The 26,618-nt window shown below is 46.5% G+C and overlaps 1 protein-coding gene and 1 long non-coding RNA gene across 2 annotated transcripts in view; one reads left to right on the forward strand and one right to left on the reverse strand.

Annotated features, from left to right (window-relative positions):
• Positions 1-26,618, reverse strand: part of CHSY1 (chondroitin sulfate synthase 1) — an 81,252-nt gene that overhangs the window by 12,491 nt on the left and 42,143 nt on the right. The gene's annotated exons all lie outside the window — the stretch shown is intronic.
• On the forward strand, positions 12,861-14,125 carry LOC148050314 (uncharacterized). Its single transcript, XR_015701325.1, has 3 exons — positions 12,861-12,979; positions 13,096-13,187; positions 13,738-14,125. It is a non-coding gene; the product is annotated as an uncharacterized LOC148050314 (long non-coding RNA).

Genomic DNA, 26,618 nt, shown 5'->3' on the forward strand with positions numbered 1-26,618 from the left:
TTTGATGCAAGATGTTTCAGGACCCCCCCCCACCCCTGAGCAGGTACACGGTGCCCTACGTGGAGACAATGTCACAGGAACAGGTCCCGGGCTGAAGGACAGTACTGAAGCAGTCACATCAGCGCAATCTAATCTCTCTGAGTCTTCACAGGAGATTACTGTGAATTTAATTAGGCAAAGATTTGGCCTCACAATAGCTACTGCTGCAGTTCTTCCCTGCATGTAAAAAGGTGGGGGTGTATTTTAAAAAACAGATTCATTTTCAAGACTTCTGGCACTTCCAGCTTAAGCAGCACTGTTTTAGATGTGGAGGGACACAGCTCCCTTCTTCATGGCAACAGGCCATGCTTGCTGTTTCTGATCCCTCGTGAAGACTCGTGGCAGGAATAGATCTTTTGGAAAGGGGTGAGAGGGGAGCTGGGAACGCTGAACAAAATCCCCAAGAGAAGGCCAGCTGCTGAACTGCCTGTGTCAAAGCTGCAGCCCTTCGAACCTGCAGTGCCAGTTGCAGCCTCAAAGTGACAGAGCATCTTTCATAACTGCATTTAGAAATCTGCCTGCTTTCCTAACAACTGATCGTAAAACCACTTCTCTGCCAGCAGCATCAGTACTGGCTAATGAAAATTGACAGAAAACTGGGAATATATTGGATTTATGATTTCTCTGCTAGCGAGCCCTCCTCCCAGCTGCCACAACAGCTGCTCTCGTGGGTGCCGCTGCGTTGTGCCTCTGCCAGCTAGAAAAAGGGACGTTGTTCAGGACACACTCTTGAAACCTTAGCCCCTTCCAAATCAGTGCTGACCTGTCCCTAGGAGGTGGCAGCTGCACACCACCTCATGCTGGCAGAGACGTCTGAAACACAGAACAAGCCAGCATTTAAATAAACTCTGACAGTGGGCTCATTCCATCCACTTGGCCTCGCCGGATCCACGTGGACACCCTGGATCAATGCTCGGCTCACCAGCGTCGCCTGGTTTGCAACAGCACAAAGGACAAGCTGATGGCTGAAACGCTGTGGTGTTAACCAGATGGTACAGCCACCTCTCTCCTCCGGGCTTGGAGTTTAACGAGTGCTCCAACATGGTGCTCACTAACTGCTTTTTCCAGGGTCATACTGAAGACACCCAATACTTAAGGTGATTTAACACCCACAGAGCTTTATCAAAAAGGGCATGCAGCAACTCTGAGCTTGCAGGTGATGGGGAACTCCATGAGGACGCAGCTGACTTCTTTCACATGAAAAGTACCTCTATCTGACAGCCAGCCCTGTTAGTAATTTGGCACAGTTTGAAGGCCACTGGCCATCCTGAGTGTCCCCGCCACCCCTCCAGCTCAGCAAGCTTAGGAAGAGCCACTGTGGCTGAGCACAAGGCACCAGGGCCTATGATTAACTATATATCAGCCCCTCAAAAGCAGAAAGCCTCCCAGCGAGGACCACGATCTCCCTCCGCTTGCCACAGCAAGGCTGCCTGCCTTTGCTGGCTGCTGCTGGAGGCTGGCCTGCTCCGAACGGGAGGGGAGCCGGCAGCACAAGGCAGCGCTGGGTCTCCTGCCCGGGACTGGTGTCAGCAGGACGCCCCTCCGAGGCATCCAGGAACGAAGCGGGAACTCACTCCACCATCCTCTGGCTGCTTCTCCTAAATTAATCTGGATTTAAAAGAACATTTCCTTTTATTCCTGTTGGTGGAAAATAAGAACAAGCTACGAGTTCCTTACAAACTCCCTAGAACCGGTGCCCAATACAGACATAACATTCGGATAGTTTTACTGCTCCTCTTCCACCAGCCTGCGAGCTCAGATCAATTCTTCAGCTTCAATCTGGTTTTTCAGCCAGAGCCACCATTTCTGGAGCTGGTTTGAAGACCATCTAGAAGGGCCTGGACTCAATCACGAGCCTGCTTCACACGGGGAGCAGCGCAGGATGACAGCTTCCAGGGTTCACTAAAGCTGCACAGCATTGTTCTGAAGTGTGCGTTTTAAACGCGTGCACATTTTTCTTTTTGCCAAAAGAATTGTTTAATAATTGCTCAGAGGAGGGGAGGGAAATAAAGCCACAAACCCTTGTTTTATGTGGAGAAGCCACATGTTTCAGTCGGCCCATGAGGATCCTACAGCTGAGCCCTGGCCCTGGGATAACGCAGCTTTAGAAGGCTGCGATGGTAAAGAGCATCGTGCCGTAACGCTGCTGCTGCAGACAGAGTTTCCACAGTGAGATGCCATGATTGCAAAAATGTTCTTCTTGCACTCGTATCATTACCATGCAGGATTTAAAGCCTGCCCACTGTTCTGTGCTGAGTTTAAAAGCAAAATCTGCCCTTTCTCTTATTGCTGGAAAACATATGTACACCGTCCAGTGTAGACGTGGCACTGCCAAAACCGTAAGATGACAAGATACGTGCAATACACAGTAGTTTGGTTATAAAAGAAAGAGCTCCTTGATCAACAGGGGGATAAGCAGAGGAAGCTTGCTCATTCAGAGGGCTGATGAGCTCTCAAGAACTTGACTTTCAAGCCCTGTGCATCAAAAGTCCCATAAATTGTGCATTAATAGCTCTAACTAAAAAGTTCACCTATTTTTATTACTTGCTTCGCTGAAGCACAAGGGATAATATACTTAAAATAAGGCACGATTTAGGAGAAAGTAGCGATTTACTAATGCAAATTAAAGCCTCATTTTGATAGGGTTCGCAGGTTGGGTGCAGATTCAGCACCCCAGAAAGAGAAGTGGTGAAAGAAGAGAAAAGCGGTGAAAGAAGAGAAAAGCAGTGAAAGAAGGGAAAAGTGCCGCTGCACGTGCACAGGTTTGGGACCAGCCCATTCCTCTGCAGTTTCGTGTATGCTCTGAACTAGCAGAAAGGCAAGATCTTTCTCCGCAGCCACAGCTTTTATTGTCCTCCTGTCAGTGGAACAACTTTCTCATTATTAAAACGAGCTGTCAGGCAGACTGGCATTTCCCTCCTCGCGGTGTCCAAGTTAGCCCGTTCGTTCAAATATGGTTAAAAATTTCACATAGTGTTGCTGGCTAACTGTATATGGTCTGAGGTTTTCTGGAAGTTTGCTGTCTGGCACAGTTTGGAAAAGTAACAAGCAGTGTAACTCTGCAGCGCTCTGTAACCAAGTGCCTCTTGCATTACACACGGTCTGTCAAACCAAGGGGCTCACCTCCGAGCGGGTCTGTTTAAGCTTCACTGATGTACGCCATCTGTCATCTAGTTTTGACAAAAAGAATATGCAACTGTTGCTTTTGTAAGGCCCTAAATTAAAGCTGGAGATGTGGACACAGATAAACCCAGTTATGCTGAATGTAAATCCATTAGCCATCACTAGAAATGTAAAGGAAAAAAAGATACTAAACACTGCCTGCAATATTCCCAAGCTTGGTGGAGGATTTGCTATCCACACAACACACCGAACTCCCTTTTGAACATCAGCCATTCACACATGAAGAGCTTTGTGGTCCTTTCCTAGGGTTTTCTTCATTCCTCTGCTTCCAACCTGGAGGACTCCTCGTTCTGCTGGTTGCGACCAAGCTGCCGCAGGTGCAGTTTTAGGGGAGGAGACCCGGCTCCAAAACTTGTGCCCATTACCTGCAGCCACGGCTGCTCAGTCCCTCCAACCCTCCAGCAGCCTGCGAGTCTCCGCTCGCACCTAGCTAGTGCTTCCTTTCTCTTCCCCCCCCCTTGAAGGCTGCAGCCCCTCTGGAGTTGGAAACTGGTCAGCCTGGAGGTATTTTAACATTTTCATTAGTGACTTTCCCTTACCTCATCAACGCTTTTCTCTCATCTGGGAGACAGGGGCAATGGGAGGAGCATGGAAACATGGAGATCTTCTGGGTGGGTTTGACCGCTGGGTCAAAGTCCCATTGCTTTGGGAAACCTTGTGGGTGCTTGATGCTGCTGAGCACAACAGAGACAGGCAGGGACGGAGGAAAAGCCATTGCTGAGAAAGCAGAAGCAGCTTTAGCCAACAGATGGAGAAGGCTGGTGGAGTTAGCAGCTTCGTTCACCAAACAGCGATGCCTTGTCTTCTTATGACCCATTTTTAGTTGTTGATCGAGGACATTTCAGGGATTTGACTCATGAATAGCAAATGACTTATGCTGAGTTTGCCAAAAAGCCTTCTCCTTGCTGCAGGAAGGCAGGGCTGCTTTGAAGTAGCTCCTGAACCAAGACAATTTACAGCCTGACAGTTTAAAGCTGCATTGAAACGGGTACTCGTTTCCTCGGGGCGTTATAAATCGCCGCGGTTCAGACACGGGCGGGCCACTGGCCCGGGAGGGCAGGGTGCATGGATGGGGACTGTGTTCTTCTGCTGTCCCACGAAGGCACGTCCACGAGGGAGCCAGAGCCCTTCAATGGGGCTTTCAGAGGGACACACAGGACTACTTTCTGCTGCATTTTCCTTAGTACTCTTTGAGATATACTTGTATCATCTGAACTGCAGGTTGTTCCCGAGTTCAGTGCGGTTTTGAGCTGGAGCTAATATGGGCTCTGACATGAACCCGATGAGCAAATAGGTGTGCTCCCAACTCACAGCCGACAGCAGGCTTTAAAACCGCTACTGAGAGCAAGTTTTTGCGAACAGGCTCAGCTGGCGGCAGAGGGACACGTTCCCCATTGCTGACTCAGCCCTGGGAGCAGCACCTTGTGTCAGAAAGCAAGGTGGGCACTGACACAGTATTTGCATCTTAAAATAGCAGTACCGTTCAGCACAGCTCATCTGGCAGGGCCTGGAGGCACCCAGAGAGCTCAGGCTGGGAGGAAGGCTCTCACGCCGCTCAAGGACATCTGTCAAGGACATATGCTATAGCAACAACCTGATTTGGGATGCCAAATCCAGCATTATCAGTATTCTTCTCTAAAGCCTACAGAAAGAGCTATGCATGTACCCTCACATTTCATGGCTGTTTTGCCCATCACTCTTTGGGTTTTTTTAAATCAAAGAGCCAGCAGGTCAGCGTGCAGGGTGCTAGACCATGCCTTCCATCAAACCGTGCCTCTGCTGCCTTTGCCTCGCCTTGATGCGAAGGCCGAAGTCAAATACAATCCACCCACCCAAACCAGATGTTAGAAACCTGTCTCTCTCTTCAGCTGTCCTCTGAGGTCTGGCCTTCTGTCAAACGCCCAAAGGGATAGTTTTCTTTTTTATTTTTAAGGCAACGATAATATGTTCAAAGGCTTTTTTCTGTTTGGAGAAGGCAAATCTACACCTGGTCCAGAACTGCTTCAATACACACCAGCGAATAACAACCCTCTGTCTCTGAGGGAAGTTTGACCTCTTGACTTGCAAAATAGATGTTTTCTTCCTTAACAGAACTTTTAATAGCTAATTCAGTAGTGCCACAGGAACACAGGTGACAAATCTAGCCCAATCTATTCAGCGTGCCATCTTTTTATTCAGCAAACTGTCAAAAGAGAACTTTTATTTTCCCCTCTGGTATGACATTTGTTTCTACAAGCCTTTAAGCCAGAAGAAGACAGATGATCTGCTGGGCATTTTGCCCTCCAGGGAAACAGTGCACCATTACAGTATTGCCCACAGATAAAAAAGAGAGGAGCAAAGGATGGGCAAAGAGAGAGGGAGAGAGTAGAAGGGAGAAGGCACAACGGCAGACCAGAAGAGGCAAGCTCGCAGCACCACTGTGTCATCTTACAGTACTTTTTAAGCAAGATGTTCCTTTCGGGTACTTTATGTCCTAAAAAAAACCCTAAAACATAACAGCAGTCTGTGTTGCGCAAAGATGAAAGATGGAAAGCATTATGCTAACCTTAAAATGTAGCTCGGGGGCCTGGTGCTTCACAGACTGTTTAGTATTAGCATTATCCAGAAAGGCACTGAAAAATGCATTGCAGGATATTGAAGAAATCTATATCCGGATATTAAAACTAGTATTCAGTAAACTGCTAGGAGTGACTATCACAATATGGTCAGACCACAAACTTAATGAAGCCTAGAAAATAAAGCACCGTGACTAATTTGAAGCACATTAAAAGAAATCACATACAAACTCCACTAAATCCATCAACTCAGAAAGGATACTCCTTTGCCTTACTTAGGACAGGTGAGGAGACAGACACATGTGATTTACACAACATGTTGTATTGCTCATTGCTTCATGTTGATTTTCAACAAAAGTACTGCTTGTTCTTGAGGTCTGGGATTTCACACTTGGAGGATTTCTAAGAAAAATGTTTTACAGCTGGAACCAAGGTGATGTGGCCCAAACCCGAAGACCCGGCACACTCGGCGCCTGCCTGCTGCTGCCTTCCCATTACACAAAGCAGTGTCCTCTTTGGCAGCAAGGATGAGTGTCCAGGTTTTATGACCCACTAGCAGAGTAATAGCATTATCTTAGCAAATGTAGCATGTTATTTGCAATGAGTCAAGAAGTAAGTCAAAGCAAGTCTTCCTGGCCCTGAAAGCCCAGCTTCAGGCTCCTTGTAGGTTGTTTTTTATTGTGGTGTAGCCCTCCTGTCCACTTTGAATGGGAAAGAAACCACCCGACTCATTAAATGTCAGCTTCTCCATTTTGTCTAAGGGCTAAAATACATTGGGAAAGTAAAACAACCCCACAACATCAAAAAGCACACCTCAAAAACCAACCCTATCCAAAACACCCTTCTCATCTTCATCCTTCAGACAACTCCCACTCGGTACTAACTGAGACTAGAAACTGTCCTGGAAGGACATTTACCTGAGCTGCTCTGCTCTGGTTTTGCTTTATGTTCCATAGAAGAACAACTAGGCAGGCTTCAGATGGGTCACAGGCATGAGAAAGCGTGCAGTAACAACAGCGGATGACTTGCTCAAGGCAGCAGTCAGAGCTTTATGAGCTGCAGGGGATCATACAGCAGCTCCGCACAGATACCATGTTACATAGGAGGTTGTGTGATAAATGCCAGCCTGGAAATTTCCTTATAGGAAAAGGGATAGACTGAAGACTTGAAAAGAGCAGAAGACAGTAAGGGGTCATAGTTTATGAGAGCAGTTGGAACTACTGCTTATAATTTGTGCCGAGTGCTGCAAAATGCCAGGAAGAATGAACTATGTGAACTCACCAAGATGCAGGTTTGCATCAATTCATGTCATTGCTGAATGGTGTCAAATCCAAATGTCAAATCCACTCCACTGGTGAGTTAGCCGGCTCCATATTAGGTTTCTTTCTTCACTTGCAAGTTACAGAAACCATTACCCTGACATAATGGTTAGGGTTTTAATAGCACGAATCTTTTGGTCATAACCATGAAGAAAAAAAAATAATAATCTGTAAGCCTCAGTGGCAAACAAAAGAACGTAATCTTTATTCTCTTGCCCACTAAATAATTATGCTTACATCATGCTAAAGTAAAAGTCCACGTTGTGCTTTCTGCTATTAAAAAAACAAGGAAAAGATCAAACTGTCCATATATATGGAATTATAAATCCAAGCCATATATAACCCAGACCAAAGTATGTAATCAGGACATAACAAATGGAGTTTAATACTCAGAGGAAACCACAGCTCTGGAAGACATTTAAAGGAATATTTCCATTTTCCTAGGTACTATATCAGGTTCTTGGCCAGACATTTTTGATTGCACTGTACTAAAAATATAGTCCTAGTTTCAGAAGACAAAAATTTTAGAAGCATGACGAAATGTGAAAGGTAATTGCAATGCACCGCTGAGCTATTTCATTACATTATCTAACATCTTTAAACAGTAGATTAGCTCACAGTGCAAACATTCTGGTTTCCCTGATGTTTAAGTCCTGGCATCGATACAAGCGGCAGAAACAACCGTGCCCGAAGATTGGGGAGTGGTGCTAGCGAGCTTCTGGAGCAGGTTTCCTCGGCAGAACGGGCAACGCTTTCCATCCAAGAACTATGTGGAAGAGCTACAGCCCCTTTGTAAATGCAGTCCGGGAAAATGGCTGGGAGAGGTGTGTGATCACTTGCCAAGCCCTCCTTAGCAAAACTGAAATGGCCAAATGGTTACTGGCATCACGTGGGTCCTGCTGCAGACATAAAACTGGAGGGAGCCGATACGAAAAGCTGTCGGAGGGCCTGCCGGAGCCCTCAGCCCCACAGAGCATGCTCGCCGGTGGTCGAGAACTGCCTCCCCCCTTACCCTCCTTCATTTAATCCTAACTTCTTTATCTTTCCAGAAAGAGAGGGCACAGTATTAATGTGATAATGTCTTAAGAACTAAGGCTGCCCCAAATGAGAGATATTTAACTCTTAAGAAAAGGTAAAAAGCACAATTAGAAACAGCAACTGTGGCTATGACAGAAGGGACTCCCTTGAGTCAAATCCAGTTAGTGGCCGGTCACGAGTGGTGCTCTCCAGGGCTCAGTGTTGGGGCTGGTCCTGTTCAACATCTTCACTGATGATCTGGACGAGGGGATCGAGTGCACCCTCAGTAAGTTTGCAGATGACACCGAGTTGGGTGGAAGTGTCGATCTGCTGGAGGGCAGGAAGGCCCTACAGAGGGACCTGGCCAGGCTGGGTCGTTGGGCTGGGGCCAACTGTATGAGGTACAACAAGGCTCAGGGCTGGGTCCTGCACTTGGGTCACAACAACCCCATGCAACGCTACAGGCTGGGGGAGGAGTGGCTGGAGAGCTGCCCGGCGGAAAAGGACCTGGGGGTGTTGGTTGACAGCCGCCTGAACATGAGCCAGCAGTGTGCTCAGGTGGCCAGGAGGGCCAACGTCATCCTGGCTTGTATCAGGAATAGTGTGGCCAGCAGGACCAGGGAGGTGATCGTGTCCCTGTACTCGGCGCTGGTGAGGCCGCACCTCGAGTACTGTGCTCAGTGTTGGGCCCCTCACTACAAGGAGGACATGGAGGTGCTGGAGCGTGTCCAGAGAAGGGCAGCGAAGCTGGTGAAGGGTCTGGAGCACAAGTCCTATGAGGAGCGGCTGAGGGAGCTGGGGGTGTTTAGTCTGGAGAAGAGGAGGCTGAGGGGAGACCTCATTGCTCTCTACAGCTACCTGAAAGGAGGCTGTAGCGAGGTGGGGGTTGGTCTCTTCTCTCTAGTAACAAGCGATAGGACGAGAGGAAACGGCCTCAAGCTGCGCCAGGGGAAGTTTAGGTTGGATATTAGGAAAAACTTCTTCACCAAAAGGGCAGTCAGGCACTGGCACAGGCTGCCCAGGGAAGTGGTTGAGTCTCCATCCCTGGAGGTATTTACAAGCTGGGGAGACATGGTGAGGACATGGTTTAGTGGTGGACTTGGCAGTGATAGGTTAACGGTTGGACTCGATGATCTTAAGGGTCTTTTCCAACTTTAACGATTCTACGATACACCTGCAACAAATAACACACTTCAGGGGATGAGATTTGCACTATGCAAATTCCTGTTTACCTAGGAAATCCGCATTTACAATGGCTGCGGTTACGTCTTCCTTCTGCTCTCTTTGCCCTCCCACGTGTTACAACAAGAAGCGGTGGGAGCCCTCCTGCAGCCGCTCCGTTATTCACGGCTACTTTCCCTTCCTCTTCACTCTCTGGCTGGGAGGTCCAAGAAATGGATCTAGTTATCGGACAAAAAGCAGGGAGACAGGCATTAGTCTCTGCTTATTGAGGGAAAGAATGATCACTAAACAAACTTCTGTTTCCTTTGTGTGGCCAGGCTCAAAAATTAAATAACTGCTCCCCTCCTTAAGCGCAGGGTAAACTTCTAGGGAACCTGCACGCAGGCGGATCCAGCATGGCATGGGATGTAGAGAATGAGCAAACATCTCTCAAGAAAGGAAAAAGGAGGAGAAACATCAAGGTCTTTAGTTAAAAGTACACAGTAGCTATATGTTGCTACCATCTAGTATATGACATTGCAGTTTATTGCTCTATAAAAGCCAGTTTTAATCCTGGAGGCTGTCTTCAAGCAGCAACTTAAATGTAGGGTTTCAAACATGATATTACAAAACTGAAGACTCATTTTAGACAAGATGGAATGAATTGTATTTCGAATGTTATTTTTCTAAAAATGTAGTCTGCTGCAAAAACTAGTCAGAAAAACTACATCCAGAATACGAGGTGTCAATGGTCAAGCGTATCCTCATTAGAGGGTGGCCAAGTGATATTTATTTAAAGTGTTATGCACTATGAATTAAACATTTATTTTGTATCACCCAGTAAAATATGTGAACCTCATTTTGGCAGCTGTGCAAATTCTACCCCGACTGCATTGACGACTGACTGTACTTCCTTTGACTCTCATACAGTCTCTCTTCTCGTTTTAAGAGAAAAACCTAGAAATCAAGAATGCCAAAAATGCAAACATTCGTGGATCAGCCCACAGTGTGCAAAAGGAGGATGAAAGCAGATCACCCCTCAAGACATCATCTTTATTAAGGTTGCAGATGGAATTACAGTGTGAGAATTTAAGTCTTCGAAGACTTGGCAACCTCATCCTGTAAGAGTGACTCCTCTAAAAGACCTGGGAACACAGACTTTCCGCTCCTGGATTGGTGGCTTAAACAGGGACTATATTAAACATAACCTTGGGGATCTGACCATCGGTTCTTCTCCCCCTAAGGAGAGAAGGGGCCTCACAGATTTTGGCCAGATACCCCCTACAGATCCTCCTGCCCAAGGTGGATAAAGCTAGAGATGACAGCCTGCAAGAAACTCATGTCAGCCTGCTATTAATATTTACCCAGTCTGAGAAGTGTTTTGGCATGGTTTTAACAGGATTGCAAGATTTATTCCATTTCAAATGCTCTTTGGACCATAAAGCAGAGCAGTGCTGCCGTGTGTCACTGTTTTGTTGAATCAGCAGTAGAAACATGCCACTTTTTCTACCTCTGAACAGGCTTGGAGGGCAGAATTAGCCTCCGCTACCCGAGGGACCGCGACCACAGATGACAAACTAGTCGATAGAAAAACTCTTAACAAGAGAAACTGAAATAGGAGCTGTTGACACCTACTTCTCTTGGGCAAAGCAAATTCAAAAGGCACGTTGTGACAGACCAACATTGCTTCAGCGCCTGTCGCACAAAAGAATTGTCACCACATGTACTGCCCATTGTAGGGTGGTTTATGATGAAGCAGGAGTAACGGGGTGGGACGTTCTTAAAAAGCACAGGAATGGGAAAGAGAGGGTTGCAAGCAGGACTGCTGGGATTTGCTTTGTTTTCTTTAATTGAACGGGCATTAGCTTAAGAAGAAAAGGCATTTACAAAGGCCAAGCCACAATTTGAACACTAGGTGTTGGTAGTTACTAGCTGACAATATGGAAATGGGGTTTCATTATTGATTTAAAGGTGTAATGAGATCCAAGAGTTGAAAACAGGGACACCACACTGTCAAAGCGGCTAAACTTTTGAACAGCTTCACCAAAATGGAGAAAGTGGGCAAGATAATACACTACTGCCCAACTACTCAGACTTCAAAATTCGATTAAAAACTTGGGTTTTTTTTAAATACACTTTATTTAAAGTTTCTGGGAGCTGTTGCACAGCCTCTGTGCACAGAGCATCCCGGCTGCTTAGATGAGACCATCCTGTCTGGCCCTGAACCCGCAAATTCTCTGTATAGCTCATTACTTTACGCAATTGCCTTTATCTTGCTCAGCTTGCTCCTACCGCTCACAGCCCTGTGTTAATAAACCTTTATTACTACATCTGATATTTCAGATCTTCAGCAGTTGTCTGCCAGCATCAGGGAAGATTTGGTGGTGTTAAATATATTTGTGGTAGCAAAATATATCGGTGGAGATCAGAGGGGCACAGGTGCTTTGCTCTGAAAAGTTGCTGGGCATCTCACACCAGACCAAGTCCGATGTAAGATACAGTCCTTTTTTATAAGAGGTCTGGCTAGTTAGCCATGCTGAAGGTCACTGTTGGTCAGCAGAGCTGGTGCCAGGAATAATTCCTATTCCAGGACAGACGGGAGAATAAATCCTTCCCCCAGAGTGCTCTCCTACTGCAACGTGGGATATGCCTCTCTCTTAGGACCTCTTAAGTACCTCTCACCTAATCAATCATCTGTCTGTGGAGATCAGGAATTAACCTCTCTCTCGTCTCTCCCGAGCAAAATTGGATTAGGCTGAAGTTCTTGAGTTAAGTTTCACCCAGGTATCTCTGTATTAACAGCCTGTGATGCACACAAGATCAAGTGAGCAAAGTCCAGGAGGGGACATGACTAAGTGCTCTACAAGCTACGGCTAAGTGCAAGCGCTGCCTGCTTTCCCAATTGCTTATGCTCCGTGCAGAAAAAGCAGATTTAGAGCTGTGGCTCCAAGGCTGCAGCGTGGTGGATCCGTATCAGCCGCACTAGTGCTCTGCCTCCCTCCCCGCCGCGGGGAGCACGGCACAGCGGTGCCAACCGCAAGCATCCGATTTCATAACGAGTAGAGGCACGACAGCAGCCAGCTCCGGGCACTGCCGTATGCCGCACCTCGTGGAAAAACCATTGTCAAACACTGTGCAAAGCCAGTTAGTTACACGCTGCCAAGAATCAGCTGAAAGCAGTCGCAGTTTCCCCATCAACGTGGATGGGCGACTCCCACGAACCTTCAGGGACACAATATTCCTCCAGACACCGGCAAGTCCAGTTGTACATTTTATGCCGCTTCAGTAATGACATCGGTTTGAAGCGATCCAAGCCTCAGCCCCGAAGGATAAGTATTTGAGAGCAGGAACTCCAAGTCAAGCTGTGGGCACAAAAAGTGACTTGGGATTAAGCAGCATTTTGCTTTGCTTAGACTATTTCCCTGGGTGGAGCACAGCAGCTGGTCCAGATATCCCTGAAAGGCACTTTGCTGTGCAGTACAGCTGTATCCTCCGAGTTTTGTCAGTGCTGGAGACCAAAAAAAAAAAAAAATCCTAGTTTGATTTTAAAAGAGCAACAGATAGGGAATGCTGACTCGGGATTTTAGCTTTTTCCTCCACACCCCACCACATCCCAGTAGTGTTAGAAAAGTTCCCAGACCAAAGCAAGAGGATAAGGAAAAAATAATTCTTTGGGCTCTTCCAACAGAGAGCAGAAGACACTAAGTGAGAATCTGTATCAGTGCAATGCACCAAAACTCAGCAAACTGCCATTAAAACGCAGCCTGATTTGCGTCCAGAGAAAACCAGCATTCTCTACAATTTTTTTCCCCTCTCGCAAGACCTGCCAGCAACGCGTGATGCCTTAGCTGCACTGCGATGTGGGGAAGCTCGGCAGACAGCGGGATGAGCCTCCATAAATGAGAAGCAGCAGGTTCAGAACAGGGGGGAAGGGAAGGGAAGGGAAGGGAAGGGAAGGGAAGGGAAGGGAAGGGAAGGGAAGGGAAGGGAAGGGAAGGGAAGGGAAGGGAAGGGAAGGGAAGGGAAGGGAAGGGAAGGGAAGGGAAGGGAAGGGAAGGGAAGGGAAGGGAAGGGAAGGGAAGGGAAGGGAAGGGAAGGGAAGGGAAGGGAAGGGAAGGGAAGGGAAGGGAAGGGAAGGGAAGGGAAGGGAAGGGAAGGGAAGGGAAGGGAAGGGAAGGAAGGGAAGGGAAGGGAAGGGAAGGGAAGGGAAGGGAAGGGAAGGGAAGGGAAGGGAAGGGAAGGGAAGGGAAGGGAAGGGAAGGGAAGGGAAGGGAAGGGAAGGGAAGGGAAGGGAAGGGAAGGGAAGGGAAGGGAAGGGAAGGGAAGGGAAGGGAAGGGAAGGGAAGGGAAGGGAAGGGAGAAGGAAGCAGATCACTGGCTGTGGCCAAGGATATACTCGTCGTATAGAAAGGAGATGAAAGGCTTTACTTAAAGTGCCAACGTCAGTTCAATGTATTTATAAGGATTCAAACAAGTCCCACTGGTGCAGAACAGCCCGAAGGAGCTTTGCGTTCGTGTAATTTAATGGCTCTTTGTTCACTGAAGTCAAAAAGCAGCGGTGGATTTCAGTGAGTCCCCAGCCAGGCCCTGCGCTGCTTCCAGGACTAAAACAGACATCGCTGGAGAGTGCACTGGACTACGGAGGGGCAGTTTGAATTAAAAGGCTGTTGTAAAAGAAATCCTTTGATAAGAGCAATTAATGCTATCCTAATTATGTCTTTTCCCATACTCGCCACTATTCTTGCTGCCTGCTGACTTGTACAGCCACGAAGGCACTCCTCCCAGACAAAAATAAGAAACTACAAGCGAGGCGGGGACTTTAAAAATATACTTTTGCCAATTTCTTTTCAATCCAGCATACTGAATACAAGATATAAAAAAAAAACCCACTCTGCAGCCTTTTGTTCTGTGATGTATTTTTATCACTGGCAAAACCATTAAGCTTGAGGTTTTCTTATTTTATCTTTGCATTCAGTTTTTTGGGGTGGGTTTTTTTTTTTTTTTTTGGTAATCAAAATGGCAATAGTTTATTATATGCTTTGAGGTTTCCTGCACACAAAAAGAAAAAAAGGCTATGCTACTATTCCTGTCTCTAATTCATCCCTTTTGCTTGCTCTGCTGTGGGCAAGACTTCAAATCATAACCAGCAATTTCGTCTGCCTCCTAGTTACCAAAAATTACTGCTGCACCCACTGGTGATTCACAGACTGAGAGCGACACACATGCACACGCGTTTGGTACCAGGACATCCATCTGAACGAGCAGATGCCTGGCAGCTATATCTTTCGTTCATTAAAACATCAAGGCAAAAATCAAGGCACTTCTATGAGAAATATATCTGCCAGAATATCCGGTTATTTCTAAGGCAGACATGGAAAGGGAGAGAAACCCCTCCAACATCAGTGTATTTAAACAAAACTCCAGCTCCAGTCAGCCAGGACGTCCCTCAACCTGTCTGGAAGATCACCCTCCAGTAAGGGATGGCTCTGCATCCCCCTTAAACACACTGCGAAGTACTGCCTAACACCGCACTACGCCACGCCATCTTCCATACAGTATCCGCAGAAGAACACGCTCATTTGCATCCCCAGAACAATAGATAAATTAACGGAGATGACTGCAATTCATACAGCCTTGTGTCTGCAGCAGTGGAAAGGTCAAACAAATTAAGGCTCTGAATTCTGGGCAGAGATTTCAAGCTGGCTCTCTAACACTTGCAACACAAGGGAATAATTAGAAAACATCCATCAGCTCCATTTCCGCTAGAAAGCCCGTTTCTGTTAACATGGTGATGAGCTGTCCTCTGCATAGCTAGATCTGCTGTCAGATTATGGTCAATTATTTCTCTTCAAGTATTTCAATTCGCAAACACAGACTTTACTTCCTTCAGCTCTCAGATCTCAGACACACCGACCACACACAATACCCCTGACAGAAAGAGCACCGAAACCCCGCAGAGCCAGCGGACAGGCTAAGCCCCTGCAGAAAACCACTGCAACTCCTATGGACATCAAGGAGGGGAAAATGGTCCCTGCATTAAAAAAATCTCTACATACTTTAAAAAAAAAATAAAAAATCCCAGGATTTCCACGCTGAACACACAAAACCTGCAGCACCTCCCTTCTTGTAACTGTGAAGCCTTATTCAAACGCTCAGTCCTCTTTTACAGGGAAGCATCCTGCTGAGCCCATAGGATGTTTTTACATCGGGGGACAGGAGAAATACAGGACACTGCAGCTTAAAAAGCACATTTTATAAAAGCTGTTCCATGTAAGAGCTTGCACACCCAGACGTTTCACTCCCCACAGAGCTGGCACAACCTTATTTTTTAACAGACCAAACCAACCTGTCCCCCCTGGGACGCAGAAGGCTGCTCAGAAGAGATCTGCTGTTTTGGCACTGCCTTGGGACTCCAGGCTTTTGTATCTCACAGCTGAGAAGGAGACTGCCAGTTTCTGGAAATCTGGGTAGGGATCCATAAACCTGAGCGATGTCCCCAGCTACACGGTGAGGAAGGTGCCAGGCAAGATTTGATGCAGGAGTCTCAGCAGCGTGACCGAAAGGAGATGAAATCCCTCGCCAGTCACCTTGGCGAGGAAAAAACCATGATCTGAAGAGATTATTTAATATTAAAGCCTCTTCTACCCCAGGAGAGATCTTGGAGAGAAATCATAGGGGAAAAAAAGGGAGGAGAAGCCCATGTGAATGCTTTCCCCACCGCGCTGCTGCTGTGCAGGCAGTGACGGGACACACGTACCTGCTCGTTACATGGCTGAGCTCTCTGCTTTCTGCAGCGTCTGTGCTCGCACTGACCCAGCATCTCCTGGGATGCCCCTGATTCCCCCACATACTAAACTTGCTTTCCGGCTCTTGACAGACACAGGGATCAGCAGCAGAGTCCCGCCTGGAGCACTGAGCAGCAGACAGGTCCAGATCTCCTTGGATCTGGGATTCCCGAGAACGGGCACTTCCATTCAGCATCATCCCTATGCTGAAAGAGTCGCTCTTAAGCCCACTTACTCATTAACTTATTCCCTGGCACAGGAAAGCTCACAACCGATGCACATTTTTTTGTTGCAGCATGGCTGCCAAGGCTAATATTGATATCTGGCCATAATCCTTCCTAACCTCATGGCGAGCTTTGGCAGATCAGCATGTTACAGCAACAAGGTTTAGGGGTTAACGGGTGCTACATAAAAAGCATGCCCTGGGAAGTTTTAAAACGTGTTTCTTCTTGAACATTAGGACGATGCCTCCCACCGTGCCTTTTCCGTGCCGTCCGGCCAGCTGCAGCACTGCCCTGGTCCCACCTTTCCAGTTTGCATTTGTGTCCCTTTTCCCCCAATTTATTATTTTTTTTATTTCATTTAAAATGTTTGTTAAGTGCTGGGTCAGCTGAAGCTCCATTACCTAGAAATGGCACCAAAAGAGAAAACACCCAGACTTTTCTGCCTTTGGAAATAAAAATGTTTTGGCTGCCAAAGAAAAGAAGGAGTTACACCCATGTAAACCCTTCACTTAGGAAGAATTAATACAGCCAATTGTTTTTGGGTGGACTGCCAGCTAACCACAGTATTAAAAAAAAAAAAAAAGAAATAAGAAAAAGAAGAGGCCCAAGCGCTGTCCTCTCCCATTAGACTCACTCCAGTTTCTAGCTTCTGCTGGGTTCCTGTTCAGGGGGAAATCCTCCGTCACCTCTGTCTAGACTGCTCACCTGATTTTTTTGCTGGAAGAAATAGTGCTGAAAGTTTGTACTCTCAAGAAGCTGAGATGTAGCTCCCAGGACCATAAGCCTTTCAAAGCACACATGCTAGAACACACATACAAGCTATATTTTATACACTTACAATATTTTATATACATGTCTCTGTAGCATCAACCCTAGTGAAATTCCCTGCTATACCGTTTCCTTGCTGACCATCAATTCAAACATTTGCATCCACAAAATGCTTCAGAAAATGACCCTTTAAAATAGCTAGAAGTTGCATGTGCAATTCTTAGCACAAGTTACTCTACATACTATGGGATTCTAGCCTGATCCCAGACACCTCCTGCAGAGCCAGTTAAGCTAAAGATCTGTCCAGAAGGACATGTAATCTTGCATATAACCACTGCTGAATACGTAGCCATACTATCACAGCTAAATTCCCAGCCTGAATAATTAGAGATTTTATTCCTCTATTGTCCAACTGCAGATTTCATTACAGACTCTATGAATGCCTCTCCTTTAACTTCCCTGATAATCATTAGCAATAATTAAGCAATGATGATGCAGAAGACAGAAGTAAGAGGTTAATCAGAAGGCAGTGATTTTTTTTTTTTTCCTTTTTAAACAAATCCAGTGCCAGCACTCATACTCATGAGCTGATATTTTCACAACTGCCCGGCAAAAACATGTGGCAGGGAAAAAGAAACCCCCGAGAAATCAGGCCCTGTTGTCCCCCTTGGCTTTAACGCTGAGAAGCAATGCTGAGTGCGTATCTCATTAGCTTGTTTTAGCCCGTGCTACGTAAGAGGATCTGCTTCAACACCTCTCCTTATGTCGACTCACAGGGCAATAGGGACACTCCGTTTTGCCGCCTCGACATAAATGACTTGTATTACAACAGGGCACTGGACTGGCTGTCAGAGGGGCTGACAGCAGCCGGACTTCATTACTCATTTCACGTACTCGCTCTCCTGCGGCGCTGAGCATCCTTCGCCTTGGCACTGCAAAGGATCTCACTGCTGCTCTCTCATCGTTCTGTGCTTTCTGCTGTCTGCCCGCTCCCCAGAAAGAGAGCTAAGAGCTTTTAACGTGAACTAGATCAGCTACTCGACCCTTTCGTCCAGACAAAGTGGTGAGATAGAGAGGATTCTCTGCATCGCACATAATTCTCCTCAGCAACACAAGCTGAAGGAAACACATTAAAATGCATCACTTGCAATTAAAAGCATGCTGACTAGAATTTTTCCACTTAAAAATAATAAAAAAATTCAGCTCTTGAGTACGTTTCCTTTCCTTCCGCCCTGATTTGGAAGGTTGAAATTCTGAATAATCACTATTCTGAATAATTCACCCACAGGCACAGCCCTGAAACTCCTCACAAACTAGGACATCTCAACTACATTCAAAATTCCCAAGTGCTGCTCTAACTTGCTTATCAAATGTCTCCTTAAGAAGGCGGTGGAGACAATCAGTCTATGCACTGGTGGCTCAAGTATTGCACTCTGTTGCTCAATTTTGTCCTGTTTTTTTTCCTAGTTTCCTTCAAAAAAAGGGCAAGCAGCTGTTCCAGCAGACAGCTCCCGGATTTCCCTCGATGTGCGTCAGTGGTATGATGCATGCTACTTCTCAATCTGGCGGCCATCCTTCAGACAGAAGGCAGTAAGACTGTGGTCATATCTAAGCTACTGAAAATCTTGGACATAATCTGTAAAGTAAGCCAGACAGACAGCTTTCTGTGCTTGCGCTTTCTAAAAATGAATCACGAAAAGCCACGACAGTACATAGAACAGCTTAAGCCAACCAGTCAAAAATAAAGCCAAAGTAGAACAGCACTGCCAACGTTGCTCCACTGTGTCATTTCACATTCAGGAAGGTCCTACAAGCATTTGCAGAGTCTTAAATTAAGCCATCAGTACCAAACCGGACAGCATGTAGACATTCACCAACACCACTCAGTGAAGCAACGTGGCAAGCCTCCAAGCTTTGCCTTCCTACGGCCATTTTCTCCTTAGTGCCTTTTAATAGCGTATTTTCAAGCGCAGCTTCACCTTTAATTAATACAAGATGTACCAACTGCACAATAATTCTGCATCCTCTTCCCTCCCCAAAAATATTCAGCCTGAAGGTCAGCTTATCGGTTTCATATTGAAAACCCAAGACACAGCCAAGAGTCCAAGATGCAACTGAACTCAGACTTCCTACGTAAGGGAATGAGGCTTTTCAGCCATGCAATGACATGGCTAAGGCCACAGCAAATGGTGGAAATGCTACAAAATAGATTTACACATCCTTGTTGGAAAATCTCAAGAGGAGCAGTTATCTGTTCTGGGCCCACTTCTGCCCACAGAGGATGACAAACTCACACTGATGTCAATGAAAATTTGTCATACCCTGTGAGGGAAAAATTTACCCCATGAGCCAAAAGGGGAGAAGTAGCTGTCAGTCTGCCCTGACGAGGTGCAGCTGACCCAGGAAAGGAGCCAGACCTCATATATCCTGAGATTAGCGGATAAACCCTAAATGAAACTATTTTGCCCCAAGCAATATTCTGACAGGGCAAAACCACGTGTTTAGCAGACACTTTCTTTACCCCATGCACTGTTGGCATGCTGAGAAATGTGCATGGGTGTTAACCCAAAAACCTGTTAGGTGTTAACCTGACACACACAAGAGTTTCTGCCTAGTGGTAGTACAGAGGGTCAAATTAAATATCACTTACGAGGCAGGAATTTTTGCCAGGACTGCAATGGAGTATCTACGTCACATGTGAAAACAAGATCTGTTCCACTTCCTTGCCACCTCCTGCCTAAAAATTCAACGCAGACGACAACATCCTAACGCTGTCCCCATTGCACACAAGCCCAGAGAAGGTGTCTTGCTTCAGTCCCTCATGTACTGGTCCCTGCCTGACATTCTTTCAGATTAGGATTACAAAAATCCTCCTACCTACCTACAGAAGGCTCATGACAATTTAGATTTTGATAAAACGCAACATTAAACCCACCACAATCAGAGTCACGTTAGATAGGTGCAAGTGGGCAAACAGAATGCCAAAGTGGTAGTCGATTTGGCCATGCAGTGACAACCCAATGTTCCCTGTCCCTGCCTCCCTCCCACCTCCTCAGGGCGTTAGTCACTCAGAAGACATCAGAACAAAGCCACGTTCCGGCTTGCCAGATCAGGTTTTGTTTGCTTCAAGACCAGAGTGCTAGACAGCTGTTGCACATTTTACCCTAAAGTTTGAGTGAGCTCTTCACAAGATTACAGAAGCTTTGGTTATGAAGGGCCTCTGAAGGACTCCAGCCAACCTCCTGCTTGAAGCGGGGCTATTGGCACAGCTTTGAACCCCATGAGCTTCATTATGTGGCCATTGCTCCGTGCACCACCAGGAACCACCAAAGAGTTTGGTTCCGTCATCTTCACATCTGTCCTTCAAATAGTTGTAGGTGGCTGTTAGATGACTCCTTAGCTTCTTCACCAGAGGAAACACATCCAGCTCCCTCAGCTCCTCCTTGGAGGACATCTGTGACTCATGGGTCACTGGCCATCTTGGTGGCCTTCTGCTAAACCCTCTGCAGTTTCTCCATGACCTTTTTGAGCCGAGGGGATAATATTTTAGATGTATCTCACCGGTGTCAAGCAGAGGGGGTAAAAACTTGCCCCATCCTGCTGGCCAGGCTTCTAATGTAGGTAATAAACACTTCGTCTGTGATAATTGCACTCTGGGCTTGTACCCAACCTAGTGCCCACCATGACCCCTAGGTCCTTTTCAGCCAGTACTGACACAGGCATCATTCCACTCCACGTGCAGGACTTTACATTTTTTTTCCTCCTAAAACCCACATCACTTCTGTCAGCCCAGCCGTGAGCTGACCGAAGTCCCTACACACCCTCTACATAAAATGAGAACAGTTTGCTTCAAAATACGCTCTTTGTATGATCCTCCCTTTACCATTCCTTGACCTGAAAGGATCCCCGCACACGTGTTAAATCCCCTAGCGATATCCTACGACACCAGACTGAAGCGTTTCTCCTCTGTCATCCACTTTCCCCATTTAAAAAGTGATAAATACACACACAGATACATGCATAAAAATCTGGGTAACACAGCACTTCCTTGCCTTGAAGGTGTAGGTAACGTTAAGTTCATTGGAAGGCAGCCATTACAGATGCAAAAGTAATGTGACAATATTAACATGTGTGCCTTCCCCTGAACCAGTGGTGTTTCCTGCATAAGACAAACTGTACAGGTATTAAATATATTTAAAGCATATGGGTTTTAAGCAGTTCAATTCGGAACATTTTTGCTTTTAGACTATACTCAAACCAGCCTTTATGTAATCAGAGAAAAAAACAGGGCAGTTTAATCCATAACATTTTTCTCCCCTGTAAATAGGCATTTAATCAACAGAAGACAAAACACAGCATCCTGGAAAACCACTTAAACGATCAGATTTGGCAAGCGAAGCTCTGGTCTTCCTTACGGTCTTCATTACTTGAGGAAAAGAAAGGAAAGAAAGAAGCACTGGACTTCTTTTGAGAACAGCTGTTCATCTTAAGGGGGATGTGAAGAGCTGCTCTTCCACATCACACCCTCTTGTGTACAGTTGCTGGAGGGCTACGCACTCAGCAGCACAGCCAGGACACGGTAACACCTCAGCCCCTTTGCTCTCGCAGGCTGCTTCATCTGCTGAGAAAGGTGGGGTAAACCCCCAAAACTAAAACAGGGAGGGTTGTGAGCTGCCCCTGCACCCCACCGCGCAACTGCAACCATAAGCCACATCCTGCATTTTCGGCTCAACACTTTCAGTTGACGTCCTACAAAGGGCTGCCGAGGAGAGGAGCGGAGCGCAGATGTGTACATGGATCAGACCCCCCCAACCACAGCATCCCACAGCTGGAGAGGAAAGATTAAAGAAGGGATGAAGGTGGGGAGAACACGTCTTTCTCCCTCCTCCACCGTGCAGATATGCCTGTCTGTTTTTCCCTGCAGCTTCTCCTACGCTCTTCAAAGCAGACTCATTTCTGAGTGGTACAGGCTGTGCTGGGAGCTGCAGGCTGGAGGTCTGTAGCCCGGTGGCCCTGGCACGCATCCTGCCTTCTAGGGAGGGGACACCGTGCTGGGGAAGCTGAAGCCACAGAAGGCAAAATCCCAGTGTCAGCCCCGCACCACCGGCCCCAGCGCAGGTGCACCTCCCCGGGCAGTAAGCGTGGCGCTGGATGCGTGCCCCAAGGGGATGTGTTTTGACTTAAAGCTCATCCCAGCGCCCTCAGGACGTCACCTCTGAAGGCTGGGTCCAGGCACTAGCCGCCACGTCTCACTGCAAATGCTTTGTTCTCATTTATGGCCTCTTGGACAGACAGCTGTTTAAAAGTTCTTATTCCCCCTCTTTTTTTTTTTTTAAAAAAAAAAGGAAGATGCTGACACTGCAAGTGACCACCCAGGCTTTCAAAGCACTTCAGGAGGCCAAAAAGGAAAGTCACCCATCAAGCTGCTTGTTATCCTGATGTGTCTTTACAAGAAAGGCAGTTCCCACAATCAGTCCTATTTACTGCAGGCTGTAATTTTGCCTGGATGGCAGGACGAACTCCTCGGGTACTGCTCTAGTTGCGTATGAATGCTTTTGAGGCAATATTTAAAATTAATGAAGACAGGTTTTGGGTCTCCCCCCTGCAAATGTTCAACGTCCATGTGCTGACTATCAGTTTTAACAGACTCGCGTGACACTTGCCAGCGCAGAACGCACAAATACCCAGCCTGACGAGGAAAAATTGTGTGTGTGATGGTGCTAAGAGAGTGACAGACCTGTAACTTTTAACGCCTCATCCTCTATCTCAAGACCACAAGCCCCAAGAAGAAGTGCAATTTTACTTGGCACGGACGGGGATGACTGAGCAAGGCGACACATATAAGGAAGGTTTCAATCTCTTCTGAAAATCTCTGCCATAGTAAGCCAATGACAGGGAACATATGGCTCGCAGCCATATTATTTGTTTTAGTTTATTATGCATAGCACAATACTCACAGTAACAAGTGTGTGTCAAGATGTGGCCCGTCAAATGTGTTGAAAACATTTACTGGGCCATTAGCAATGAAAAGGTTCCCTGCCCTTGTATTACAGAGATAGAGGTTTACCGCATGCAACCCAAATTTCAATGCATTGCCCAATTTGCAGCCAACAGCCCCAAGTCTCAAATGTTTTATGAGCAAGCAGCTTGGATTCCTTCTCTAGAATGCGTGTGAGCAATTTCAATTGGAGTTGCATTCACACATCCAACTGGCAACCGCCAATTGCGAAAGGATTGCATTTTCCAGTGGTTTACCAAATGGTAAACTCCAGTCCAAAGGCCATTTAAGAAGCTTCAGTTAACTGTAAGAGCATGAATGAGGCAGGGAGGGACCTCTAAATATCGGCTAGTCCCACCACCCTGCTCAAAGGAGGGCAACTAAAGCAGGCTGCTCAGGACCCTGCCCAGTCGGGTCCTGACTGTCTGCAAGGATGGAAACTCCACAGCCTCTCTGGGCAACTGGTTCCCATATCTGACCACCCTCAGTAACGAAGTTTTATCTTATGTTTAAATATAATTTCCTGTATTCTAGTTTGGGCCCATTGCCCCTCGTCAGTCACTCAGCACCGCTAAGAGGCTGGCTCCATCTTCCTTACCACCCCACCAGGTATTTATACATGTTGCTGAGATCCTCCCAAGCCTCCTTTCTCCAGGCTGAACAGCCCCAGCTCGCTCTGCCTCTCCCCATACACCAGATGCTCCAGTCCTCACACCCTTCTCAAGGCCTGTCACTGGACTCACTCCAGTATGTCTATGTCTCACTTGTAGTGGGGAGCCCAGCGCTGGACCCAGCACTCCAGCCGTGCCTCCCCAGGGCTGAGCAGAGGAGGAGGACCACCTCCCTCGACCTGCTGGCAATGCTCTGCCCAGCACATCCCAGGATGCTGTTGGCCATCTTTGCCGCAAGGGCACATTAATGTCTGATGTGCAACTTGTTGCCCACCAGGACCCCATGTCCCTTGTCTGCAACGCTGCTTGCTGGCCAGTCGGTCCCCAAAACGTTACCTGTATAAACTCAGTAAGCAACTAGTCTTCTTTCAGATCAAACCCCTGCCTCCGTCATTATTTGCACTCGCATAGCCAGAAAATACAAATGCAAACAGCTGACTCACCAAACGCACGTGGCAAAACCCCAAGTCTGCCCGAAGCCTCACCCATTGCACTGAGTTGTTAGAAAAGGGCACCCATGCAGACACCTGAAAGGTTCTTTTCTTGGTGCGAGGAAAGTACGAAACTCAGATAAGACATGGTTCAGAAAATCAGCCTAACGCTGTCATCAGTGTAATTAAATGGGCTTTGAACCACTGAAGGGAGAGCACATGAGGAAATAACACCATAAAACAACACGCAATGAAAGTGTTAGCACAGCAATTACTGTTTTCAGACTTAAAAGGGAACAGCAAGGTAACAAAGAGCAGACCACTCAAATCAAAGCTTGAGACAGCATATTAAAAAAAAAAACAACAAAACTCAACCAACCTTAAAATTGTCTCACTTCAAATTTGCATTCTCTCTCCCTGCGAAGATGATTACAACCTTTTGCTCTTTCCAAGCAAGACAAATTATATTACTGCAATTAAAAATTCAGGTCCTTCTGTTGCACCAGTAAGACACACATGGTATGGCACTGTGCTGGCCCCTGCTACAAAGGTCCCGGAGATCTAGAGAACAGCACAGCAGCATTTCTTCCCTGAGATAGCTTCTGGACACAAAAGAGTTAAAATCATAAGCGGCTATGACTTAAGGGATGCTCGGCTCCTTCACCCAGCATGCAGAGCACCACGCTGACCAATATAGGAAATATAGAAGAAGCTCTCCCAGAGGTGAAACTGAATTGCACACCCCCATTATTTGATTTCTAGCTGCATGTGTAACAAAATTATAAGGGGAGGGGGGAAATCCAGTTAATTTTACCAAAACCTAATTGGGAAGGGAAGCCAAACAACCTACCACATCTCTCCTTTTCCTTTCAATAAAAGCTCCCTCTGTCAAAGCCTTAACATCTTGTAAGTGCATGCCAGCAAATCCATTTAAAGCTCAAACACAAAATTTTATTCTTCTGTGCCCGCACAGCAAAAGAGATCATTCTTCCTTTGTCGTGCTGGAAGGATTTGGGCTGAAAACTGGCAAGAACCAAATTTTAAAGCTGGGTCACTACTTCCCTCGCCTTTTCATCCTGGTAGGGTCTCAGTAGCAACCTTCAGTTTCAGTCAAAGGAGATTAGGGAGAGGTTCACGAGCAGCACAGTGAGAAAAATAGAAACGTTACCTTTAATAATTACCAAGAAAGACTTTCATGATGTTACCATGGAATTAATCCTTATATTAATATTTAAGGCATGAACAAAGCAAGGACTATGGAAGAAATGATGGGGGGGGGAAAGTGCTAGCAGTTTGCCACTGCAATGCACTAATTGTAACTTCAGAAAAAAAAAAAAAGATTGTGACCCCTGAGGAAATTGTGCTGTCTGGATGACAGGGTGAGCTCAAAACCAGAACCACTTTCTTCCCCCTAGACATCTTCTCAAGCGAGTAGCAAAGCCTACCTAGATTTTTACAAGTCTCCAGAATTGTACTCCTTTCTATACAGCTTTTTGGAAATACATGCCAACAACACAGAGCACTCTTAAGCAAACCATATAAATTACAAGGCAATGAGATGCGAAGAACAGAGTTCCTTTCCAAATTCTGCAGGGTTGTTCTGAGTAAAGACAAAGTTTGGCACCATACCAAGTCCTAAAAAAGCAGGAAGGTGTCGGACCAAATTTTAAACTGTATCTTAAAAAGATCAGAAATATCAGACAGCCCCTTCGGGTCATTGCTTCGTAGCAAGTCTAAACAGCACCTTCTAAAAAGAAGCTGGGTAAACCTCAAACAGCCGCAGAAGCCAGACCTTAAAGGGACACTGTTCCCTCTGCAGCGAAGACGACGAAACACAGCCGAGCGTGCGTGCAGAAAGCTGTACCGCTGCTGCAGAGGGCTGCCTGCACGTGGTTTTAGCCAGCTCTCTGTTTCGCTTAGCTCTCTTAAACCAAGAGGCAGGCAAAAGCAGGGAAGAGATTTTGCTTGTAGCAGTGTTATGTGAACCTGACTGCTTTCAGTAGAACAAAATCCCACGTAAGTGCTGTGACAGGGCAAATGTACTAAAAATAAAGGTCATGCAAGATGCACAACCATCAGAAAGGTGGGGGTCTAGAGTAAGTCTCCCTTTAAAACTCAGTATTTCAAGAGAGCTTGCAGATTTCAACACCACTCCATGCAGGAACTGTGATCTTCAGTCTCCTCTTCCCTGCCAATTTTCCTCAGTCTTTTGTGGTTTTGGGGTGGTTTTTTTGTTTTGTTTTTTTTTTTTTTTGTGTTGTTGTTTTTTTTTTTTTTTTTAAAGAAAACTGTACACCAAACACTGCATTTCTAAACATTGCACATTTATTCCCTGCTTTACCAGTCCATTATAAGGCTTCTTCTAGATTCATTCTCAAACCATTTTAAACATTTGGAATACCTCCCACGCAGGGGAAGAGCAGAGAGCTCCCGGTCCCTTCACAGACAGCTCAGAAGTGGAAAAAAC

This window comes from Nipponia nippon, unplaced genomic scaffold (assembly GCF_047370975.1).
Source record: "Nipponia nippon isolate SJK-2023a ecotype South Korea unplaced genomic scaffold, ASM4737097v1 scaffold_9, whole genome shotgun sequence".
Lineage (NCBI taxonomy): Eukaryota > Metazoa > Chordata > Aves > Pelecaniformes > Threskiornithidae > Nipponia > Nipponia nippon.